Genomic DNA, 15,048 nt, shown 5'->3' on the forward strand with positions numbered 1-15,048 from the left:
TATTTAGAGAAATGTTCAATAGGCAACTGACAAATTTAAAGAGAAATGGTTATCTGATAAAATTACTATTATTTAGTAATAATATTTGAAGTAATCCAAGAATATTTGGATTACTGGGCACAACCACAACACATGGGTAAAGGAGTTGCACTTCTTAAAGCTCATCTACATGATACATGTCAATAGAAATGTGTTAGATCCTACCTGAAGACAAAACCCTCTACCAAATATTTCACAAGAAGTTTCTTCCTACAAGTATTCTCTCTTCCTTTCCACTGTTTCAGCTTACTTCCTTTCCTCACTGTTAAATTTCCCTTTGCTTAGTCCTCCTAGTCATCCAATTTTTCTATCAAAACTAAGATACTTTAAATATCATTGGCCAAAAGAAGGCAGTATCTAATGAAGATGCAACAGATTTTTAAGTAACATTTCTAATTGTTCAGATACTAGAAAAATGGCACTTTACCCAGCTAAGGCTACTAGTCTTCACAAATGTCTTCACAATATTTCATACTTTCCATCAAAAACAGTGGTATTAATTGGGTGATACTTGCTTGGACCAGCATTATATATTTGACAGGCTTTTAAGGAGAGAGTAGAATATAGTAGAACATCTTTTTGTTTCACTTATCTAGAGAGATCTTTGGGTGGGTTTTACATTAAAATTTTTAAAAGTTATCTCAATTTAATAAAAATTACATCCATTTCCTCACACCATTCTCATGCATGCATTCTTCCCTGGCCTCTCTTACAGTTCTGCCCAGCAAGAAATTAATTGTCACTGCTTATTCCATTAGGGTGATACATGACTAAATTTAAAAATATCTTCAAGTTTTTTCTGTAAAATTAATACCTGCCAGTCTCGGATTTTAATACAGATGTATGAAGTTTTTAAGATTCCAGCCTATTTTCTGAGAAATGGACACTTCAGGTAACCGGTTATCATACTTGATTGTATATCCAGAGACTAAGCCAAATCTATACACATGAAATACTGCTGTTTCAAGGAGGCAAATGGGATTTGAGCAAATATCTGAATCTTATTTGCATAGGGTACAATCTTATGTCTCATCCATTATCTATCCTTCAGCCCTTTCACTCGAGGACTGGTCAGAGGCTGTAGATCTCATCTGAGCAGCAGCAAGGGCAATGGCCCTGTGTTTAGTTCTCTTGCAAACGCAAAGCTACATGTAAAGCTATATTCACTCCTAAAACAACTCTAGAACTCTTAAATGAAATGGAAATGTGCCTTCATCACTTCCAACTTTTTTTTATATCATAACAGCATATTTTCACTGCATTGGGTAAAGCCTTTCCTACAGCAAGAGAAAGCACAATATTTCTGCTGTTATTTTTATGCATATTCAGCAATAATTACAACCTTTTTATAAAGATAACAAAATTTAAAAAAATCATGCCCATTTTGCTCTAATACTCAATTTTTTCTAATCCCATATCTAAGAATACAAATACTGTCTATCATAAAGCATTTTCCTGGCTTATTTTCTAGACAATTACAAGTTTCTATAAGGACTCAAATTTTTAGCTGGAGTATTAAGTAACAAAGACTAGAGTGTGAACTCCATGGAGAGAGCTTCTCTTCCAAGCTTGTTCTTTGTTATAGTGACAAAAATAACTACAGAGTTTTAATAATAAAAAGTTGAAAGAGGTAATTTTCTGTTGAAAGAAGTAATTAAATCAGATTTCACTTTCTCAAGTGCTTAAGCCATAATTGGATTTGTTTTCTAGATAGCCCTCAAATTTTATAGTATAGATGAGAGTTTAATTTCAGATGTATATTTAAAAGACTAAAACGATATTTTCTTCTTATCCATTATAAAGAAAATGGTGAAAATATGTCCTTACTTCTTTGAAGAGCATTTCCAAATAATCCAACATTAAGATAAAAATAGGAGAGAAAAATGAGTTAATGCTTTGAGGGTAATTTATTAAACTGGTGATCATATGCTTTCGTATGTTTATTTGCAACTTCCCAAATGGTTATTTTAACACATTCACTGCATGTGTTTAACCTTCTCCATCTAATACGGAGGACAGATACTTATTAGTTTAATGGTATACTGTGTAAAGAACAAACTCTTCCAGTCAGAAGTCTAAATGCATTCCTCCTCCATTTCTGGATTTTGTAATTTTTTATTTTTTTTCTAACTGAAATCTTACACAGCTAGAGTCCCACCTAGAAGGCCCTTCACACTACTGAAATATCTTCAGCTGGGCTGTGATCACTTCACCACAAAGTCCCAGCATTTACACCTACAAGTCTTGATGCTATAATGTCTTTACTAAAATACACTATATCCTGCACTGTCAGACTCCTACCTTTCATGATCTTCAAATATATACTAAAGCTAATGTCTTCCTTCAGACTTTTCCAAGATAATACATTCCTATGGTGAATCTTGCTTGGTTTTTAATCCAAATAGTTTACCTTACTACTGGCACGAAAAGATTTTTTTTCCACTGACAGCTGAATGTTTGAATTTTGTAAAGGACAGTTAAAAAATGAGACTAGAAATTAAGGAGTTAAGAAATTAACAAGCACTCAGTTTAAACAATCTTTCTGTAGGGTTTATATATGAATTAATTAAAAACATATATAAGAGCAGAAATGGTGGTCTGACAATGTATTACTGAAGATAGATTGGCTATGAAGGTGTTTGGTTACAAATTACAAATTTATTACTACATGGATATTAAGATATTGATCTTACAAACAGTGTGTTACAACTTGACTATTAGGCTCAGCGCACCTCAAGGAGGCACATAATATTATAGGCAGTTTCGTCTGAATTCATCAACAAGCTTCTGAAAAAGCCAGTAGAGTATCTGAATTTTACTTCCCGTACACGATTTCCTACTCAATGCCATATTTCAAAAGTCATTATGCAACTGTGTATAGAAAATTTATCATTGATTTCCATTTTTTTTTCCTCGTGATGAATACAGAACCTTATTTAAAGTATTTTTCTAATGAAAAACAAGGTGCAAATTACTGATAGATGGAGAAATGGAATACAGCTACCATAAATCTTAAAAGTTAAGTTGTAGCCAAGAGGCTATATTATCTTAAATTGAGAATGACCCATATTAGTAAATCAGAGAACTCATCACATCTAGGAAAGTTATTAAGAAATTGAGGGCCACCCCAACAGAGAACCATACAGAGCAAAATAAATATGCCCTTCCTGAATGACATACATAAACATCTGTTCACATACAGAAAAGCAGATCTGTGTCACAGCAAAACCGTAAATCACACTTGCCTATTTACTAAATAACCTAACTCTGTAAAGGAACCACTGCCTAGGAAAGCATAAGCGACAGAATAAAAGAAATACAAACAGAAAAGGCCTTCAGGAATGTTGCTTGTATCATTTTCACTAGGCTAATGAAGAATTTTTAGCTGTTCAAGCAACCAATTTTATGATAATACCAATATTAATATTGTCTGCAGTGAAAGTCCTGTTGTAACAGTTCACATCCAGTGGTTACACTCATTTTTAACTGCATGAGAATACAGTTCCTGGTAGGGCTAGAACCACAAAAGAAATGTGGCAATCGACAAACAAACTGAGCATAACACAACAAAGGGCAAATACATCTGAATACAGATGTGTAAAAATAGCAAAGGTGCAGCAAAAATGTTTTCAAAAGCATTAGTTGGCAAAGTAAGCAAGTGGAATTGATTCAGGAAGCAGCTATGTTAGATCAAAAATCACTGATGTAAGAGCATTACCCCCTGCATCCAGACACAGCAAATCTTAAACTCAATCAAAATTAATCTTCGTTCATCATTCATGTTGTGGACCACTACAGAGTACAATCCATTTTTATCTGTAGATACTAACAGACAAGATGACTTAGTGAACCAGAGCAATGCAGTATAACAGGTCAATCTGGACTAAGAATATCACTTTCTTTGGCTGATGACATATAAAGCAACTTTAATGATGTTTTTTTAAATACTTGTACAAAAACAGCGTTTTTGTGAACTTTTCAATCATTTAGTGTGGTATTTTAAAACATAAAATATTAATGGAATATAATTTAAATATAAAATATTAATTTCCACATACTGATTATGCATGAGAGATTCTCAGTCCAAATGTCTATAGACATACAGAAGGACAACGACCTGACTGGAGATACATTATCTGTAATAATATCTGATGTTTGGCTCTTAAGTATTTTCCTCAGAGCCTAGTGCCAAAAATGCAAGAAAGCTTGTGCTATAATTAATGACCAATATTTGATGAATACTCTGATGCTTTGTGGCACAAACCAGTGACACAGCCCATTCCAGTCATGTGTTTTCAAAAGTATACTTGTATCTTCACCATAGATTCAAACATAACTTTAAAAAAAAACAATTTCTGAGTATCTGATATGATGAACTACCAGTGTTACTTGTGCTCCTGACCCCTAATTATTTAAACAAATTTGATCCAACTACATTAATAGTAATCATTTAGGTCAGGTTCTTCTTACAGTGGAACTTGGAAAAAAAAAACCATAGGCCATTCTGTGCACCAATACTGCTACAATGAGTGTCCTTTATCAACAGAATTTAGATTGAATTTTTAAACACCCTCTTTTGATTTTTCCACTACCAGCCAAAACTTATCAATGATTTCAAACCATTTTTATTAGGGTACTTGTCTGCAATAGCCCCCTGCGTAATCTACAGGGACTGATCTGGTCTTCTGATGGTGAGCACCCACACCAGTGTTGCGATCCCACCTGCTGGACCATACAGTAGCCGTGGTGGCAGTCAAACCCATGCCTCCGCAGCAGGGATTGAGCCTGCAGTTTCATGTCCTCCCTTTCCATGTATGTTGGCTTCTCCAAGGCAAAAAGCAGCAGGGTGAACAGTTTGGTCTCATGGTCCAGTCTGGCCTACAGACACTGCGGCTCAACAACCATGACGCAAACATAAAAACTTCTACCAAGAATTGCTTCTGATTACTCAGAATTTTCTGAAATAACTTATTTCCAGAATTAAGAATGTTTTCCTTGTTTCTTTTTCACTACTGTATATTACTTTCTAAGACTCACATTTAGTGAGCCTAAAAAACTTCCTGGGAACAAAAGTCAGTTACATCTGTTAAAAAATACTCTTTCATATCAGAGGAAGCAGAACTTTTTATGGACACAAAGACTTCTGCTGCAACAGAAAGAAAAGAGAAGATGTAAGAGGACTTAGATCTGAAAAGCCTATAGCAAAAGTAATTAATTACGAGCCAGTGAAACTTTTTCTAGTGTTAAATTTGAAAGCATTCTTTTTTCCCCAATGTTGTTTCCCAGTGTTTCCCTATACATAACTGGCCATTTATGTATCAGGAATAGTGTGGCCAGTAGGACCAGGGAGGTGATAGTGCCCCTGTACTCGGCACTGGTGAGGCCGCACCTCGAATCCCGTGTTCGGTTTAGGGCCCCTCACTACAAGAAGGACATGGAGGTGCTGGAGCGTGTCCAAAGGAGGGCAAAGAAGTTGGTGAAGAGTCTAGAGCACAAGTCTTATGAGAAGAGGCTGAGGGAGCTGGGGTTGTTTAGCCTGGAGAAGAGGAGGCTGAGGGGAGACCTTATTGCTCTCTACAACTACCTGAAAGGAGGTTGTAGCGAGGTGGGGATCGGTCTCTTCTCCCAGGTAACAAGCGATAGGACAAGAGGAAACGGCCTCAAGCTGCGCCCGGGGAGGTTTAGACTGGATATTAGGAAAGACTTCTTCGCCAAAAGGGTAGTCAGGCACTGGAACAGGCTGCCCAGGGAAGTGGCTGAGTCCCCGTCCCTGGAGGTATTTAAAAGACATGTAGATGTGGAGCTTAGGGACATGGTTTAGTGGTGGACTCGGCAGTGCTAGGTTAACGGCTGGACTCGATGACCTTAAAGGTCTTTTCCAACCTGAATGATTTTATGATTCTATGTTCAGAAAAAGATAGTAAGTGTGGGGTTTTAATTATTCCTAAAATTCTGGAAGACAAGCTCTGTCCCTTTGTCCCTCTCTGTCACCTAAAAATGTAGCTACTGCAAGAAACCTCTATGTCCAACTCACCGCATCTTAATGTCTGAAGGGTAAGCAAGTGGGAGGGAACCCTTTTCGGCAATTTGCACCAACGCATAACTAAGCTTTTAGTTGTTTTCTTAAAACTGAAGAAACATTTCTTGTTCTTAAAGACCAGCACATGCAACAGAACTTTAAACAGGGACGCAGTTATTTGTGATGACAGGAGTGAATTGAGGGGATTTTGTAATGATGTTCTATTTCTCAGGGAAAAAAATGCATTAAAAGTATAAGACAGATTAAAACTTATGCAAGGAGACATTCAAATTATTCTGGAAATGAGAAAAAATAGTAGAAATATGAAAGGATGGAGAAGCAGGCAAAGATAATTCTCTTCAGACCTTTTTTACTTGATCTATTACAAAGGGAAGGAGAGGGAAATAATGAGATAACTCTCAATATGAGACTAGGCATCTACATAAAGGCCTAGAATTAGAGAAAAATAGTGGAACTTTTAGCAAGAAAGAGCCTGGTATTAAATGGGAAGAACAAATCTGTGCAGAAGCCTGCAAAAATCTCTGCAACGACAGTCAACAGTGCAGGGGTAGGAAAGCTTTCCATGAAGCCGCAAATAAAACCTCCTTTAAACATACACAGGTTTCAGAAAAAAATAATGTAGAAAGTACAGCTTAAAACTTCGACTTTAGTCTCAGAGTAGACAAGTGACGTTTGCTTTATGATGTGATCTATATGTCATTACATTGCACAGAAACGCAAACACTTACTCTGTCATTCTAAAATACTAAGTGCAGTGCGATTGTATAATACCAACATCTGTACAATGTATGTTCAGGAAGTCTGCCTTTCTTTTCTGGGTGTAAAATAGTGGCACCCATTCCTTTTCATAGTGTACATTTACTTACCATACCAGTACTGACCCATAATTTAAAATACTTGTTTTCAAGACAGTGCTTTACGACAAGCCCTTTGGGGAATAACATCACATGCAAATCGCTGAACATTCAGTGGTTATTTTTTGTTGATGTCAAGAGCTGCTGACACTATAGTCCGATTAGCTACAAAATGAAGTGCACCATTTGTCCCTAGGATCACACGCGGGAGCTTAGCAGGCAGACCAACGTGCCAGATGGTAAATATACTGTAATATCAGCAAAGAGCGAATCCTTTCTTAGGATTGCCTCAGCATTGTTTTCAACACCCTATATTACAAAAGCTAAGTGGTACACAAGTCAATCTCACAAAGATTTGTTTCAAAGTACAACAAATAACTACTTGCAAAATCTGTATTCTATTTTACAGTAAAAGCTGCCTTCAGCTTTGAAGCACTGGCAACAAAATGGGCCACAGGCTTCCGTGTGGTACGCATACATGAGGGAGGGAGAGAGGGGGAGAGGAAGGGAGAGAACTGGAAAGCAGCTTATCTAGGTTTAGTATGACAATTACTTTTACTTCAGGGCAGATTTTAGAGCATAAATTAAAACAAAACCAAAGATGTTCAAGTTTCAGAGCATGATGACTGACAAGAGGCATGACATGTTTATAAAAAGGAAGAAAAACAAGAATCAGGAGAAGTCCCAAGAAGCACTGACATTTCTAAGATCCAGTTTCCTAGCTGTAAAAAAGGGTTAAAGGGGTAATAACATCCATTACAATATGGAAGAGCTGTGCTATGTAAAATAATAACTTCTCATGAACTTTTATATGCTGCAGTTAGTCACCCAAAGCTCATTATATATATATACGTATATTAATAACTACTAAGCAGAATTTCTATAGTTTGCAATAAAATTTGTACCACACATTAAACAACAAATGAATAGCTGTTTGTTTTGTGAGCAATATAGACCTGTGCACTTCACGAACGCACATTCAACTAATTAAAAAAATCCATCACAAGTGGGCAAAAAATGTGAGATATCACAGATATGGTTAATTCTAATGCCTCCTAGTTTTTGAATGTTAGCCTCAAATGCTGCTATCTATACCTCTGTATAAAAGCTATATGCACACAACTTACATAAATACATCCTAAAAGCAAACAGATAAAAAAAACAGATGGAAAGACATATTACAACGTGGAGGAAAACGGGGAGCTTCCCCCCCCCCCATCATATTTCATATGCCTGGGGAATATCAGAAGACACCCAACGTAAATGTTTACGTAGCATCTGCAATTGTTGCAGCCTATAATATTTGTCTGGCTGCTTCTTCTGCAGATTTTCTGTTAACAGTTCATAGTTTAAGTGAGATCATGATGAAGTAAAGCAATTGGTTGTCTTTACACTTCCCACCTTCCTCTTTCAGGCTTCAGTCACTTCAGCTAAACATATTGAAATGCCAATATTCAATGGTTTACAAGATTTTAACTTTGGGTTTTGATACAATCTCACAACTTTTATTTAAATACGTTTTATGGAAAAGAACATCCAAACATCAGGTGTTATGTTCACAATGATTTTGTCTCACTAGTCTGCAATGCAAGGCAAGTTGATCAGAAGGAAAGAGGCTGTCTGCGTAGATGTCCATACCCACAAATGGCACAGAGAGCAAGGGCAGACCCTTCTCTTCTACTTTTACATGACTGGGAACTGGTTTTGGTAGTGGGCAGGTTCAGACTGTGGACCACTGAATCTTTGAGATGTTCCCTCCCTTTCCTCCTCCCACCTACTGCAGCAGTCCAGCTAGTTGTAACTCAGAGGCTAACTCGTGAAGCCTGGGAATGAAGAATTTTATTTGTGTGTTTTATCTGCAGCAGTAAGAAAGGTGTGTTTTTCCTTATGCTGTTTTGGTCCTGACTACAGAGCATCAGGCAATCAAAAAACCAAATAATTCCATTTTACAAATATGTAATTTAAATTCAACATTGATGTTCACTCTTTAAACATATTTTGGAAGAAACAAGGGAAAAAAAATGTTATTTGCAGATGTATGCTAGAAATTTTACATATATGTTGGGAGCGAAAGGAACGTTCCCAAAGAGTTACAGTCACACAATCTGAATAAAAATGGGACAGGATAAGGACAGCTATTGCTCAACTCCAGCTCCTTTGTGTACTGGAATTCTATTGACTAAAATGTGTAACATACAAGCTGCTTATGACATCACTACCAATTTACTTGATAAGAAATATTAATGTAATAAGAACTGTTGACCAAATCCTGCTAAAGTGTAAGTTTAGACGTTTGTAACTATACTGGTAGAATCCCCATGGTACCTGTAGAAAGCCTCTAACAACATTTTTCAAGAAAACATCACATTAATTTTGCTATTGCAAAGTGTCCGCTGTAAATTACATTTCTAGTCTCAGTAAACTCTCTTATACTGTATATCTATGCCCTCATTTTCTTTGATGAATCTGGTCCAGATCTATCAGAGCACTCATATATAGGCAATATGTTACATAACGTAATATGCAGACATGCTAACAAATAACCAATATATTAAGTAAACAAAATACTGACTGAACAACTTCCCCTTGACAACATTTCAATTTAAGTAGTTTAGAAAAATGCAAGATGCAGCTGATATTTTGAATATTGAATTGGAAAACTTTTTAGATGTTTTTTTCTATTAAAATAAGCATTAGGAAAGAAATGTTACAGCTTAAATTACATGCAAGCAGTGCAAAGTGTAAAAATACTCCTGAAAATTGACTTCACCTCTCCTTGTATGAAATTCCTTTATTTTAGGAACTGGCCTTCTTTTCACATAATTCTTCTTATTTTTATGATTGAGAATGATTACTATTAGAAATACTGATTCCTGAAAAAAGACTTCATATGATACCTTTGGACCAAACTCCTCCACAACTTTCAGCTATTTATTCCATGCAAGAACCTCAAACAGCTAAGAAATAAGCAAATATCTTCTTTTCCATACAGGGCAACCATGGGAAGTAGGTCAATTCCTATTGTGACGTGCCAACATGCATTTTTTGGCAGCAAGCATCCCTGAACACAAAGAAGAGCAGAAGGGACTATTTTTTTAAAACTATTTTCAAAAACTGCTGATTGATTTCACTAGCACTTGCAGTTAATCTACCATTTTGCATGTCAGGCATTTACTTTCACCTTCTGAAGAACTTTGCTACCAAGAAAAATTACATACCTGATGTAAATCTCTATCAATTCTTTCCCCGTAGATCTCAGAACATGATTATAAAGAGTTAACATTGGAAACCTATAAAGCATTACTGAACAAACTTGTATAATTACAAAACCTTTTCAGAATGTTGTGAGGTAAAATTTTACAAATTAGCTAAAATTGAAATAAAACACTGCAAACTCCCTTCAGAAAATTGTTTATTAAAATTTTGACATCTTTATTGATTAAAGGAGAGTAAAAGCTTAAAACAGAGAAGTGTTCTGCTTTTTCCTGAAGAAGGTTAAAATGTCATCCTTCCGCAAAAGTCAAATTCTTCTTAAACCCTAAGACAAATGGACTTCACATAATGCAACAGAGAATAACTATAGAGGAAAGATGCAAACTTCAACTAAGCAAATTTCTGCCTTAAAGACCTACACATCAGGTCCTGAGATCTGATTTACAAGGAAGGTCAGATTCCTCTAACGTCAGCCTCTGGAATCTTTTGCTGAAAATGAAGTGGCACTAACACAAAAAAGAAGTAAAGCTAAATATTTGGTACTCAGTTCACTCTTCTACTGTATCATAAAAAGACACAGTAAGTCTGAATCTGTAGTCCAGAAGGGAAGCACAGTCAGATGCACAATAGAAGGAATATTTCCAAATCATAGATTAGGTTCAGGAATTTGGCTGCATCTGTTTCTCTGGAACCCCTACATAACCCCATGATTAAAGTGACGTTGTCACTCAGTAAGCAGCATTCTGAAAAAACTTCATGCTTTGAACTGCGATGTTTCTGATGCTTCCCCATACACAGCATACTTTCCTCTCATAAACAAACTATGGAAACATAGCCTATATGATATCACCATGAAATGGAGAGCACAAACATCTGAAACTGTATTAAGAGTTACCAGCAATTTGCAATCAAACTGAGAGGGCACCCTAGCTGAGGTCCTACAGAAACCAATCATTGATGAAGTTTTATTTGATATTTTCATTATCTGCTTGGATGATGAAATAACAAGGATTTCTATAATTTACAGATTACTTTTTGGGAAGGCAAACACTTTCAAGGGCAACATCAGAATTCAAAACCATCTCACTTTGCAGATTAGATAGAAACTAACAAAATGAAAAGAACTACGCTCAAGAAAGCAAAATCAAATGCAGAAATTACGAGTATGTTTTCTATGGAGCAAAGGCCTACACGTTTTTCAGGGGTTTATAGCAACCGTGAACTTAATACAAATAATAACGCAATGCTGTTGCAAAAAGAACTACTGAAGGTACCAGGCTACAGCAGAGTCTCTACCAGCAGGCACCAAAGGGCTGAAGCGTACCCACTCAGCCTAGGTTCAATACACCTGGGAAGCCTCATCAGATTGATCTGGTGGAGCTATAAAAGGCAATGCCAGCTGACAGGGCACTCAGGTTTCTTGAAGGAGGAAATGGGTACTATTCTTTTTTTCTTTGTAGTCTTTGAGGAAAGGGGTAGCTCCACAAGATTGACTCTTTGACAAACAAGTTCTGTTCAAGAAAGAAGATTTAAAAATTGGTAAAAGGTAAGCAATAAAGAAATGTACTGTGATGGATGTTTATGTTATGCAAGGAGAAAGGAGATAAGAGTAATAGCTTTAAGAATAACTAGAAGTGGTGGCCTCCTAGCACCTGATGCTTTGAGAAGCTGCTATTTACATGAGCTATTTGTGACAGGGTATCTGTGTAATATATGGGGGGATAATTATTCTGCTCTACTTGGTGCTGATGAGTCCTCCAGCTGAAATATTGTCTGGTCTCTGGTAATGAACTGTAAAGTACACAAATCGGAGAGATTCCAGAGGACTGCAAGAAGACCAAGAGACTTATCTATAGTAAAGGCTGAATAACTATCTTTATCCCTATTAAAGAGAGACAGATCACAGCAAGGAATGCAAGTATCTCAAAATGGTCTTAGAGAGCTGAGACAGGAATGTATTGATTACACATACTAAAGACTTGAATTAGACACTAGGGAATCTTAACTTGAAAGAATAACTAAGCACTCAGGTGGGATATCTAGAAAGAACAGAATTCCTGCTGTTGGAGAGCTCTGAGCGCATTAGGTGAAAATCTGCTAAGCAATCATCTAGCTATATTTAACCCTACTTCAAGTGCAGAAGAATAATCCTGAGGTTCCTCTCGGCTCTATACTTCTGTATAGTCTAAAGCTTAGCATATTTGACATTACTACCTGAGAGACTAACACAGACTCAAACAGTACTCTAAAAAAATTCTACTAACGGTTACCTTAAAGATACTCTATGTAAGTTAACTTAGATGTAGACTCTCAGTTTAAGTAAAAGCCCTTGCTTAAAAAACCTGTACTGCTAAGTGTGCTGACAAAACTAATGCAAAGCCCCTCATGAACCCAAAGACCCAATTAACAGGTTGTTTTCTCATATTTGCAGTCTGTATACCTGAGGCCCTTCTCTACAGGGGAGAGAATAAAGCAGTCAGTACTGAGTACTGTTATCACTCTCACAAACTGGGCCCTAGAATCTGAGTGAATCAGGGATGGAAATAAGGATGGGTGACCCTTTATCTCTTTAAATTGTGAGCTATATTACAGTTCCAACTTCCTATTACTCTCCCTAAGCATGAAGATTAGAAAATAAGATTCTCGGAATAACTCAAAGCACAGGGCTTGTGAAGGGTTTAAGAGAGCTGGCAACTCTACCAAACCCCATTTCTGTACTGAAAAAGTTGCACGTTACCATATAAGTTTAAATCTGCTTGCCTCACAGGAAGATGTTTTCTCATCCTAAAACTCAAAGCATTAATTGTTTAAGCAAGACGTGTAACATAATGGTATAACCTTTATAAATCTCTAACTTGCTAAAATAAACTTAGCAAATACACTGTGTAAGAGGTCAGACTAAAGCATTAAATCTTGTATTTAATTGTGCAAAGACAAGAATTGCTGTTTGAGCAACAGTCTTTACTCATCAGTAAAAAAAAAAAAAATTTTAGGGCCTATTTTGGCCTCATTAACAATTAAACATATAAGCATTCAATAATATTAGATGACAGGCCTGAAACAGCAGCAAATTGCTTTTCACAAAGCACAAAATTCAACTGTGAAACTGATGGCCACAGGCCTTTCTGAAGCCTACTTATGTCAAAAATACTAGATAAATAGAGAGGTGAGTATGATTAGTGATGGTTTTTTAGCACTGTGGTTCTGAAATAAAGCCTCGCTCAGGAATTTTCTAAATCACGCATGCTCTAGAACATGATACTAAGGAAAAGGGTAGTTTGTACATGCTGTTGTAGATTCCTCCCTAAACTAAAAGTAATGGCCTTTGGCTCCTGAAAATTATGTACCACTGCTTTGGCAATATGGCACTAGAGTTTTAAGTATGCTTTATACAAAGTTAGCCCAGTGACCCGGACCACATTCATTAACTTCCAAAGTCTATGCCCTGTATTTCTTTTTTTTTTTTTTTTGCTGTCAAATATTCACCTTGAATTCTAAGCCAAATCATCCGAAAGCCACCACTCAAATCTGTCTAGTGTACTTTACTTGGCTCTGAAACATGTTTAAAACACATTTTTATTAATTCTTTTATTCTGTTAGAGAGAGTATCTGACACTGTAATGTATTTTGTGCCAAAGCCCTATTTAAAACCATAGATTTAGACTGAGCTTATAAAGCACACTTCTATTCCTCTGCAAAGAAATCAGGAAAAGATTGGGACTTTTCTAGAACCAAGAAGCCCAAGTTTAGGACCTCATTTACAGATAATATTAAAGAAAAAAAAAACCACGCGTTTAAAAACTCTGCATTTCTTGTCTACTGTTAAGGTATTTTATTTCAAGGAAATAAAAATGTATGGATAGAAGTAAACTAAAATGATTTTAATAGTAGTTTTTAGAAACATGACAGTATGCGCCCAGCGTGCCCTTCAACAGTATATGCCCTTTACCAGTAAATGTGGTATTTATAACTTGTTTCACTGTTTTTTAGTAAAATGCAGTCATCTTTGCTTCATCAAACATACTTGTCACTTGAACCTACTGCTCTGAATAAGTACAAAAAGATGAAAAGATACATTTATATCAAATATAAATTTTTGATGAACTACAGGAGTAGACAAGAAGGTGCAGAAAACAAGCTCCACAGCCCCATCTGTTGGCTAATTAAGCTCCCAAGAAAGCCACCTACCAGCCTCCAGCCAAGAATGCTGAAGTGGAACCATTTCATTTTCTTGATACAATTTCAAGTCTTACCATCACAAATCTGGTATCTGTGCATCAGTAGCAACTTTTACTACCTAAGCACATAATAACTGAGTTTCTGATACACTGTGTGATTTTTTTTAATTTATTTTAAATAAGAACAACAGAACACTCCACGTGCGTAGTGCTGCTTTTTTGAGCAAGGTTGAGATTGACTTGCTTGCATTTTCATTCATAGATAAACGGTCTATAGTGAAATTGCAGTGTTTAAGAGGTGTCCCTCGATTTTTAAGCCCAAGCTAAAACCACTTGCTTCTAAAACCAAGGGCTCGAATGTAAATTTTTTTTTAAAGGCATTTTCTGTGGTTCGTAAGTGACAAATGTTTCTAGCTCTAACTGACTTGTAGGGCCTAAGATAGCCAGATCTTGTGCATATGAGATAGACAAAATATGACCTGATTGTGTCAAAAACATAGATCCTAGCATCTGAGTGATTTAAAACAAAGCATCTAATTATACCATGAATAGAATAACTCCTTTGTATGAATGCAGGTCTAGTGAATAATTACAGTAGGACAGAGTACTTCCTTCCATACAGCAAGCAGAAGAAGGTAACAGTATGACCATGACAAGTTCAAGGGCCCTTCTAGTGGCTTTGGTCTATAAAATCCCACTGCAGTGAACCAATTTGTACCACAAT

General features: G+C 36.3%; 1 protein-coding gene across 1 annotated transcript in view; it reads right to left on the reverse strand.

Moving 5' to 3' along the window:
* The window catches only part of HIBCH (3-hydroxyisobutyryl-CoA hydrolase), a 48,055-nt gene that overhangs the window by 24,119 nt on the left and 8,888 nt on the right, over positions 1-15,048 (reverse strand). The window lies entirely within an intron of this gene.

This window comes from Nipponia nippon, unplaced genomic scaffold, assembly GCF_047370975.1.
Source record: "Nipponia nippon isolate SJK-2023a ecotype South Korea unplaced genomic scaffold, ASM4737097v1 scaffold_5, whole genome shotgun sequence".
In the NCBI taxonomy this organism is placed as follows: domain Eukaryota; kingdom Metazoa; phylum Chordata; class Aves; order Pelecaniformes; family Threskiornithidae; genus Nipponia; species Nipponia nippon.